The sequence below is a fragment of the Gymnodraco acuticeps genome, unplaced genomic scaffold (assembly GCF_902827175.1).
Source record: "Gymnodraco acuticeps unplaced genomic scaffold, fGymAcu1.1, whole genome shotgun sequence".
NCBI classification, from domain to species: Eukaryota; Metazoa; Chordata; class Actinopteri; order Perciformes; family Bathydraconidae; genus Gymnodraco; species Gymnodraco acuticeps.
Window position 1 is genome coordinate 841,790 of NW_022990764.1, and position 10,783 is coordinate 852,572.

The 10,783-nt window shown below is 39.9% G+C and overlaps 2 long non-coding RNA genes across 2 annotated transcripts; one reads left to right on the forward strand and one right to left on the reverse strand.

The window, feature by feature from the left end:
• Positions 1-335: 335 nt before the first annotated feature.
• LOC117556847 lies at positions 336-9,968 on the forward strand. The gene is made up of 3 exons (XR_004570630.1): positions 336-486; positions 9,103-9,174; positions 9,305-9,968. It is a non-coding gene; the product is annotated as an uncharacterized LOC117556847 (long non-coding RNA).
• LOC117556848 lies at positions 4,290-5,225 on the reverse strand. Its single transcript, XR_004570631.1, has 2 exons — positions 5,151-5,225; positions 4,290-4,717 (listed from the first exon to the last, which is right to left on the reverse strand). It is a non-coding gene; the product is annotated as an uncharacterized LOC117556848 (long non-coding RNA).
• Positions 9,969-10,783: the final 815 nt, after the last annotated feature.

The window sequence follows — 10,783 nt, forward strand, 5'->3', positions numbered from 1 at the left end:
TTTCTACCACTGAGCCCCAGATGCCTCAGCTTGGCTGTTCAGGGATCAGTGCCACCTGTAATCAATAGGTTTTCTGCCCGGGAGGCAGCTGTTGATTGCCACAGACAGGCCAGATGAGAAGATAGAAGCCAATCTAGAGGCGCTGATCCAACTCTCCCATCTGCTCACAGACAGAGGGAGAGCTGCACGAATCACCTTCACAATGTCCTCAGCCTTTGTCCAGTCTGGAGGTGAAGAGGTCTGAACCACTGGCCGGAAAAACAGCAGCCACAAAGGCCATTATCTCTGGCTTTCATCAGTTTTGGGAAATGGTTATGAAATTGGAGTTGCTTGGAGAGACAGGAGGTATTGAATAATTCCTTTTCCGGCTCAATACATTATAAAAACATGCTCTCTTCTCTTTTTCCCAGGCGGCAACCTGCATTTCTGAAAAGTGGAGCCAATGCCTTTAACTTGCTTTTTCTCGAATATCCAACGCATCCGCAGGTTAGAAAAAATCATCCTTCTTTTTTTATTACCTCAGTTAACATTTTACTGACATATTTTAATGAGATTATCATCAATAATTAAATACTTTTTTAGTACAGCACAAGGTTTATTTAGAAAGTTATGGTCCAATTCTTCCATTTGTTGCTCTTGTGCCTTTTTGTGTATTTCCCATTCAGAGGTAAATAGACCATTAAGCAGGCTTTGGGGCCAACATGAAAACCAAGATGGCAATGGCAAATAAAAAGAAAATATCCGGCTCTTAAACTGCTAAATGCTCCATTCAACTGTTTTCCAGTTTGTGGCTAATTTAATTTCTCTATTGATTCTGGACAGGGAGCGTAGGTTGTTAGAGTTTTAACCTGGTAAACAGCTACCTGCCGTCGCTCAAAATCACTGTGATAAGACCTGAGAGAATAAACCAAACCAAAACAATGAACTGCAGGACGTTAAAATGCTCTATACAGATAAAGGGGGGGGACTGAGTTGATCATTCCCTGTTGGTTTGGAATATTTCACATCACAGTACATGTAGTCATTTGACCCAAAGTGCTTTCTTACGCACATCATTTGGACCTTGCATTAAGTGTACTAGATCAAAAGAGAGGAAAGTCCCTGTACGATACATATTTCACAAAACACTGTGAATTTGAATGAGACCGTAATCTTGTTTCCAAGCTCAAAGAATACATTTCTTATCACCTCAGCTCTGTTGATGTTGCTGTTCATTCTTTCAGCCAGTTACTCCCACCTGAGGCAGCAACAACATTGGGTTTTGCGTGAAGTGTTAATAAATGTGACAGGCCCTCAGCTGTCAGGGGACGCGGTGTGATTCAAACAAGTACAATAATGCGGCTGGTCACCTTTTTATTACCTCTGGGCGCGGGGACGGGCTCACGCTGAAGCCTGCCGCCGTGATATTACCTTGATGATATTGGATTATAATTCAAATCTATTCAGCATTCAGATTGTCTCAAACACAGGAGACTTTCATCAGATTTACAAGGAGGGCATTTTGTTGGAATAAGCTTCAAAGAGCATTGCACTCTTCTAATGATGAATGTAGCAACAAAGAAAGAATATTGTCTAAATCTCAGAATGTGTTGATTAGTCAACATTTTAAATCCAGCCTGGATTTGTGAGCTCTCAGATATTTTCTGCCAAAAAAAAAGAATCTTACCACAATTTATTCAAACTAAATAATTGTACTGGATTAAAAAAAACCTTGTTTGTAGAGTCCCTTGATAATTAACACACATGTTATTAAACAAATATTTTGTTCGTGCACAATTTAATAATTCATTTAGGCAAATAGAAGACATTTCTAATAGTGTTAGCTTTTTTCAACTCTAGCCTAGCCCAATGGTAATATTGTTTTTATACAATTTATTTTCAAAATGACTGTTATACATGTTGTCGTACTTAAATAATACACCACAGTGACGAGGCTTTCAGCGTTAATGCTGTTGGCCCTGCTCTGTGTTCAGTCTCCATTTCTCACTGTGGCTTTGTTTCTTGCATATTCCTCCAAGGCTGCTAGGTTCATTAAGTTGCCTGCAGGACGCTGTTGAATGCATGCATTTAGTAACAGCATGACCTCTGTGTCTAATCTCAATTTAGAGAAGCATCCTGTGAAAATATGAGGCAGTGATCTTGGGCAGCCTCTGACAGACGTTACTGTCGAGGAGGAAGAAAATTCACTCTGGGAAATGAGTCTTCCTCCCACCCGAGATCAGATATGTTGATTTTTCCGAGGGTAATAAACACTCCCGCAGCTCCATCTCACTCCCACACAGCCAAATTAGCTGTCACCGAGCACATTAATCTGTCACCTATTGAGGTTCCTCTCAGACATGTTCCGAGCATATAGATCTGTGAATCTCGCTGCTGAAAAGGCTATTTTTAAATAGATGCAATGTATGGAGGAAAGAAGGATGTCTTTCTGCCCACATAGCTGACTGGGTAGAAGGGTAAATACAAGGATGAAATGTCATTTGATGTGCACTATAGGCCCTTTTCAGTCTGCATATGCTGCCCTTTGGCAGTGTCAGACATTGCAACAATTTTCACAGTTACACTGAACGCACTCAGCTCTGCATAGCTGTGTCTCCTGGTGACATAAGCCCTTTTGATGCCCTCCATAAGTGTTTCTTAGACATGATTTCTTAGAAGCCTCAGGATGTATTTTTGTTGAACCAGGACAAATCAGAGATACAGTATTCATTAATGAAGCACAACCACAAAGAGAGAAGCTAATTCATGTCCCTGGCACTAACATTGAATAGTACTGATGCTGTACATTATGTTTGTTTAATTACAATGTTCATTATAGCGCAGACCAGTAGCATTATGATCCAAACAGTGATGTAATGCATAAGAGATGTGTTGCTTGAGTTTACTTCACGTGAATAGTGCGTCGTTAATAGCATTTGTTTTAGTAGGCAATATGTACTAGAAACACATTGAGTATGTACTATAGTACAGTATGTTAGTATACAGTATGCTAGTATGGGATTTCAAACACAACCTTGGTTTCCCATGTGACTTTGCAACCAACTGCAGAACAACAACATCTCCCCTCACCATTACACAACACACCTTCAGTGCGAGTGCTTGAAGTTGATTTGCTCCCTGCGAGCGAAGATGAAGTGCACCTCATTGTGCATACTAATGGCCCACATAAGGACTTCAAAATGACAGAATGGCCATGTTTTGGAGATGACAATTGAAAGTTAAAATGTTTTTTCTGATACTTCTCTCCCATCATAGAGATGATAATTATGGTGATGTATTAGCTCAAATGGTAAACATAGTTAATTTACTCTCCGGTGAGAGAAAATGATGCTTTCCTGGCTGCAGCGTTGGATGTTTATGTTCAAATGGAAGGTTATTTGCTCTGAAATAGCTGAAGAAATGGTGCTATTTCTCTCCTCATGATGTAAACTCACAGTCAGTGGCACTGAGATGTTTACGGTCGTCTCAGGACTGGAGGTAAAACAGAAGGCACTCTGCTGTTGCTCAGTCCTCATCTGTTGTAACATCACCCTATCAGGCAAATGATCAGCAGTGCACACACAGCAATCAGAGCCAGTTTTTACACTTGGTTTGCCCCCCGCTGAAGTTCACAGACATCTACAAGCAGCACTAACCCTGTTGACAGCGAGATAGCTAGCTGATGTTTTCCCTGCACGTGGCGCATGGTTTTTCTAATGACTGTGTTCAGCAGAGTGAGGGAGCCACACAACACAACACATCACCAAGGAGGCGTATTCAGGGGAGTGACTAAGTGTCTCTGTCACTGATTCAGAGCATTTTTATTTATTTAAACGGCAGCACTTATTTAATCACTTCACACTCTGTGTCATATTAACACTTTTTAATTAAAGAAAGAGTTCCTAAGTATGCAAATCTGACAAAGCATTAATCACACACTTTGGTCTCTTTAATTACTTTTTTAAAATATTTAAATTACTTATTTAAACAACTTGTGAAAAAAATAGCTTGTTATCAACAGCAGTGGGTGATTATAAGATAATAAAGTAAGAACGCCTAGGACATCACTCCAATTGGATTTTTTGTCATCCATTTTTTATTTGATTTTGTGGTTTTAGTGATGCCAATTTCAGTCTTGGTGGGTCAGTATTTTAGCTATGTATTGTATGTATTAGAACAGAACAAACGTCTCTTAAGTTTGTTTTAACTAAATATGTTTTTACAGGCATCTCACCGAAAACCCCAAACCACCCAATTCATTTCCGAGTTTTAGGACTATTTCCTACAGCTCTCGAACACAGCATACAACCTCACCTTAAGGACCGTTTATTAGTTATTGTTGAAGTAACTAAAGTCAACTCAAATAAGGACTGTATGAGTTCTAAAATTGAACTATGTGACATAAATCACTTCTCTTATTCATCTCTGAGGTTATTCTCCTCCTAGAAAGAAAACTCAATATGACCGCCCTCCTCCTGTGACTTTATTGCGTGAGCTGCTGGTCGTTCATCTTAAGAGCAGGTGGGAAAAGGTTGAATCCTTTGTGCTGACGGCTAGGCTTGTGTCAGGCTGAAGACACTGATCTGATAACGTCCTCATTAGACGGCCTCCGGCCAATGGAAACCACGACTGGGGGAAGGAGGTGGGCTCTGCTGGTGACTGTGGGCGCCTCGGGGCCTTCAGGGTCCAGATGAGCCCAGGATGTCAGCTCCTCTGGGCTCCATCCGTCACAGCCTATCTGTAAGAGAGAGGAAGGAACAAAGTTTAAAGGCTGCTGGTGCTGAAGGATGACTTTGATTTGTAATTTTTTTTGTCAATATGACCAATTGAGGGAAATACATCTTGAATGTTAAGAGCCAACAGCTGTATGTATTGTTCTTTTTATAAAATCCTCTTTTTATTACATGAATATCACTACCCCCTCTCCTTCGTATCGTCTTATACAGCATCTGAAACCCGACAGGAAACAACAACAGCACATCTGGTGCTTCAGCTTCGAGTACAGTCAGTAAAATATCCACATAAAAAGTTTCACTGGGGCAATAACCCTGCTCCTGTATATGCTACAACTCCTTGTGTTCTGTCTGGTGAGGCTGCTTTGTTCCTCCATGTGACGGAGATCAGTTTATAGCCTCAGTGTGAAGCTGTGGAGGAAGAGAGATCACTCCCACCTCTGACGGATGGGGCTCTGAATTTATATCTGCTATCAGCAAAGTCAGCATGAAGAGATGCCCCTTGAGTCTGCATACAAACATGTTTGAAGCTCCAGTAAACACTGCCACTCTAGAATAGAATAGAACAGAAAGAGCAGGAGAAAAAAGGTTAGCATTTTTTGAGGGATAAACAAAACTATAGTCTTTTTTTTCCTTTGTTTGTATTCTCTTTTGAAACATAAAGGCACATATCCATCCGACGAACAATGAAAATGTGTGTCATCAGCAATGTGAAATATAAATAAAAAAACTGAGGGTACTTACATCACCCACGTATAGAAATCTATCCATAAGTCACAACTTCTCTTCATTACCCTTTGACATACAGATCTATACCATCCACGTGTATATTCTCCTTAAGCCTAAACATATATACATATTTACCTTAGTCATCTGCTTATATCGACTCTTCTCCCTACATATATTTTTACCTTCTCCTCCCTTTTCAAACTTTCTTATAAATAAGATTAATCATAATAAAATGAAGAAGAGGGGAAAAGGTAATCAAAACAAAAAGGTAAATCACAACAAATATAATAATATAAGCACTTATATACTAATAAAGGGCTGGCTTATCTAAAGCCAGTTGAGTAGCACTTGAAATGTTTTTGCTCTATGAAACCTGATGTACTTATATGATTCTGTTTTCTTCAAGTTGTATTTTGTTGGACGAACGCACTTATTGTAAGTCGCTTTGGATAAAAGCGTCAGCTAAATGTAATGTAATGTAATGTAATACCAGGAATTATTGAATAAGTGAATAAACTAAGCGTTCAGAAAAATGTCCTATTCTCCCTTTCAATTTGACCATTCCCTCTGTATATCTGCTGTATAATGTACATTCTTACTCCTGACGGAATGGAGATTCCAATACTGTTTCCAGTATAACAAGTAAAAAAAATGACAGAACTATACAGTCTTGAATTCTTTTTTACTTGTTCTAATATACGGTAAAGAGTGGGGCTATGCATAATCTGAATTGTCATAGTCATAGTATTTAAAAAGCGGCCACCAGAATACATGAAGTTGTTGTTCCACAGTATGTGTCTTCTTACAATTCACATGTGAATTATCTGAAAATCACATGAACCTCATGTAAAATCCCTAATGTCTGCAAACCAAATATGCCCTTATGTAACCGTGGAATAATGTTTCACATGTGATCAATCGACGAAGAGGGACAGAACCTTGAAAACTGTCTCTTCACAAGGTCATACTTTATAGCTTTTCTGGAGCTTTTGATTATATCACATTTGAAAAGCTGTCATTGAATGAAACGGCAATTGAGTTTTTCAACATGTCATGGAATTGTAGATGTTTACATTTAATTTTTTTCTAAGCATTAAGAAATGATTGTCCTGTTTTAGTTTATTACATTTATTTTTTATTTAATCCTAATGTAACCATATAAAACCAATTGGGATCAAATCTATTTCATGCTTATATAATAAACAAGTTAATAAAGTCATAATTTGTGAAAAAGCAATCACATACATACAAAAAATACTTAGAAAATCCTACAAATGGAAGAGTCATGAACACAACATGTACACACAAACTACAATACATGACAAAATCAGCACTCATTTTAGCAAGAACACAAAACACTGGACAGAGAAGTAAGGGAGTCTATCGTGCGGATCATTCCCAAACCAAAGTCCATAATAAAATAGACTCCTTGTCGTTACACATAATTGAGTGTAAGCTAAGTATCAACTAAGGGCCAAAAGAGCAACACCCTATGTATGGTTTGATCATATGTGTACATATGATCAATACATAAAGGTTATTTTCCAGTGGGTGTATACAGTTTAACAGGATGATTTTTAGCAGCAGAGTTAGAGGTAAAGACTCTTCTTGAAAGAGAGAAAGAATGGTAGGCAGACGTTCCTCGAGTGAAATACGAGGTGAAAAGAGGGTAAACTACTGCACAGTGCATCTGAAAGGATGATTGAATGTTTGGCACCTTGTGTGACCTTTTCTCTTTCAATGCTTCTGCCTCTGCTGATGTTATTTCCTCATCACACACAACCGAGGCAATCTGATCATCTCTCACTGACACTGTCATGTCACTCTTATGGGAGATTAGAGCATATGGGCAGGATTAGCAACAGAGAGCCTATACGTCTGTTGATCGGGGATCCTGATCGTTTTACAATCCTCTGCCTTTAAGGATTCCCTTGTACAATAAAGGCTTGTGAGAAGACAGATAGCCAGTTCTTCATCGGCCATCTGCCATTTCCTGCTGCATCAGCACCTTACACGCTACGTTCAAAGTGATCTGTTTCTTACGGATTTCAGTGACACTACAGTACATGCCATAATGTCTTTAAGCAAACAGTAGCATAGACCAAACAGCCTTTGTGGTATGTTTTCTGTCATCGTCTTGTCTCTCAAGCATTATTCTGGCAAAGAAACAAAAAAGGCTGAGAAGGAAACCATGTAGTGAGTCACGCAGCAGGAGATGAAGCTCCCATGGGGCTCGCCTCGCCAGCTGGTTTTAAAGGCAGGTGTTTCCAAGACACATCTCGAGACGTTTCAAGTATTTCCTTTATTTTCAAGGCAAGCACAAAAAATGTGTTGATAATTTAAACATGACATTTTGTCTATTTTGGTCCCTACACAGGTTTCAGCGTATGAAATATGTCAGTGAGTCAGTATGTCGATCATGTAGCCTAACCCTGATGAAATGTTGTTCCCAAAGCTTTTGCTGGCACACCATTGTGTAATCCCGGGAGCTTGTAAAGCTAATACTTTGGCAAATTTTGAAAGCCTGTCATTGAAGGTAAAGAGCATATAAAGGAAATGAGGCAGGGCTACGGGAATTAAATTCAGTGATGTGGCGGATGACTGCTTTTGGTTTAGTTTAAAAGTCAGACTGGTGTAACAAAAAAAACACTTCTCAGTTGTTTTCCACTAGTTTTCACTCTTGATGTACAGTATTTGGACTTGTGATTTTTTGCATATATTCAATAGTAGTTTAACGAATCTCAAAAAATGTACAAACTTCACTTTTTCAATCAATCAATGTTTATTTATAAAGACCAATATCACAAATGTTACTTTTGTCTCAGTTGACTTTACAGTTTTTTTCCGTCAATAAACACAAGTTAAATGTAAACTACTTGTTATGAATATGATATTAAATGAAAATAAAAATAAATGCAGTTTTATAAGCCAAAAAGTACATTTTTACAAGTGGATGATTTCGTTCATATTTTATCCTGTTGAGGAGTATTCCTGTCAGCCATACAATGTGGTAGATATGTCTGCACATATCTTTGCATCTTAAACATTCACATCCGAGAGCGTGGGGCTCTGTCAGAGAAACCGTTGCACTGTGCACTTCTTTGTTTCCCCTGGGTTTCCCAGCACCGCACTGACATGCCTCATAGTTATTCCTGCTCGCTCATTCATGCAAACTCTCTCCTCCTCCTCCTCACTCTCATGCCTTACACATCTTCCAATATTCCTCTCTCTCTCTTTGCCTCCATCCCTTTGCTCACTTTCCTGCTTCCCATCCCCTCTTAGCAGGAGCCATTCATGCGTAGCTGGTACATCGGAGGCTATCCTATGTGCCGCGCCCGATGCTTACAGGCTGCTCTCAGATCTCTGTCTAACCCCTAAGCAACGGCACAGATTAAATACTTAACTTGATTCATTTTTTTCTCTCTCCCTCCCTTCCTCCCATCCTTGTCTGGCATTAAAAATTCATCCACTCTGTGTTGTGTTAAAAGCACATTACGCAAGACTCTAAATATACCCCCTCCCAGGCAGGAACCGTTTGTCCCTCACTGCCTTCCTCTGTTTGTGTTTATGCATACATTGTACTTGTGTGTATGTGTATGTGTGAGCTGAGAGCTTTTTCATGGCCCTGATGCTGCATCTGTGATTTCTATCATTGTCCCAGGAGGACAGTGCTCAGGAAGTCCCTCAGGTGGAAACGGGGCGATACAGCAGCCTGACAAACAGGTTGGGTCAAGTAAGCATCTCTCAAATCATCTCCATGCCTCTTTGGTGTTAAAGCAGATTCACTTGCTTCCATTTTTCCCTGATGATGATGAAACTGGTTTGCCATATTGAAAAGTGCTTTCACCTTTTCACCTGTGCAGAGGTGGTAATTGCTGAAAAGTTTGACCCATCGCTCTGAAGGCCGATAATCGTAGAGATGGGCGTTCGGAGAAGAAGAGAGTGGTGCTGTGTGCATCAGTCCGCCCCAGGCTGGTCTGCCTGTCTGCCTCCAGCAACACAAGCTGACAGTCGAATCGTTTGATGCTGCCTCCTGGATGAACAGCTGCTGTGATTGGCTGCCATTACAAACTGTACACCATCAGTGACAATGGCATTGAAATTGCAAGAAGAGATGTTTTGTCAACCATCTTTTAAAACACTACATCTGCCAAACAGCAATATAAGCTCATTGTCTGAATGGAAATGGTTGTTTGTAATGTCTTTAATTTGTCTTCTGTGTTGTTTAGATGCTCACACATGTTTAAGTATCAGTCTAATTGCTTTAACTAGACCTGCTTGGCTGTAAAGCAATTTTCATTTGCACTTAATTGTTCGGTAAAATTTACATCTTTAGTCCCTTTTCATTTAGTTCATTTAATTTTAAGTCCATAATATTGGGCGTCATTCCTCATGTATTCAGTATGTTTAATCCCCTCTATTGGATACTGTGGATAATATATGTGTAACTAAAAAGTGTGGAGAATCCAGTATAAGCAGTAAAATGCTGCAGAGCTTCCACACACACACACACACACACACACACACACACACAATGTATACATCACTTTAGGGGACATTACATTGACTTACATGCATTTCCTGGAGTCTTATCCTAACCTTAACCATAACCAACACATGCCTAACACTAACCCTAACCCTTAACCTTACCCTAACCCTAAACCTAACCAAGTCTTCACCCTAAAATTAATGATTCCCCTCATGGGGACCTCCAATTTGTCCCCATAAGGGAGGCGAGTCCCCACACGTGACTGTGTAAACAGATTTAGGTCCCCACAAGTATAGTAATGCTAGGACACACACACACACACACACACACACACTTCAACTCACAGTCCTCTGGCGCTGAGAACAGCTCCTGTAGATGTTGGGGTGCTTGAGTTCAGTAGATCTAACCAAGATGAATATCACAAGGCTGGCTTTGACAGAATAAGGTTTTTTTCTGTTCCTCCAACCCCATCCACATATGCCACGCGTCTCTCTGTGGACAACATGTGCCAGCTCTTCCTGCCAGTCTCCACTGATGTGCAGCATACTTAACTCCATCACGATTGTCAGCACAACATCTGCAATCTACAACTTCCTCCCATGGTGTTCACCCTCTGTGTATGTATTTATTTATTTTTGTCATTTCTTGGCACCTGCCGTCCCCATCTGTACCAGGTGTGTGTGTGTGTGTGCAAGAGTTTGACACTGAGCACAAACAGCGACTATAAATTGTCACCATCATATCTGAGATACAGGATCAGATTATTCAATAATGTTAGACTGAAGCACTCTTTTGAGCTGCAGTCAATCCTAAAATATAAATGTGGTGTTTGTTCCCAGATCAAACGTAGGTT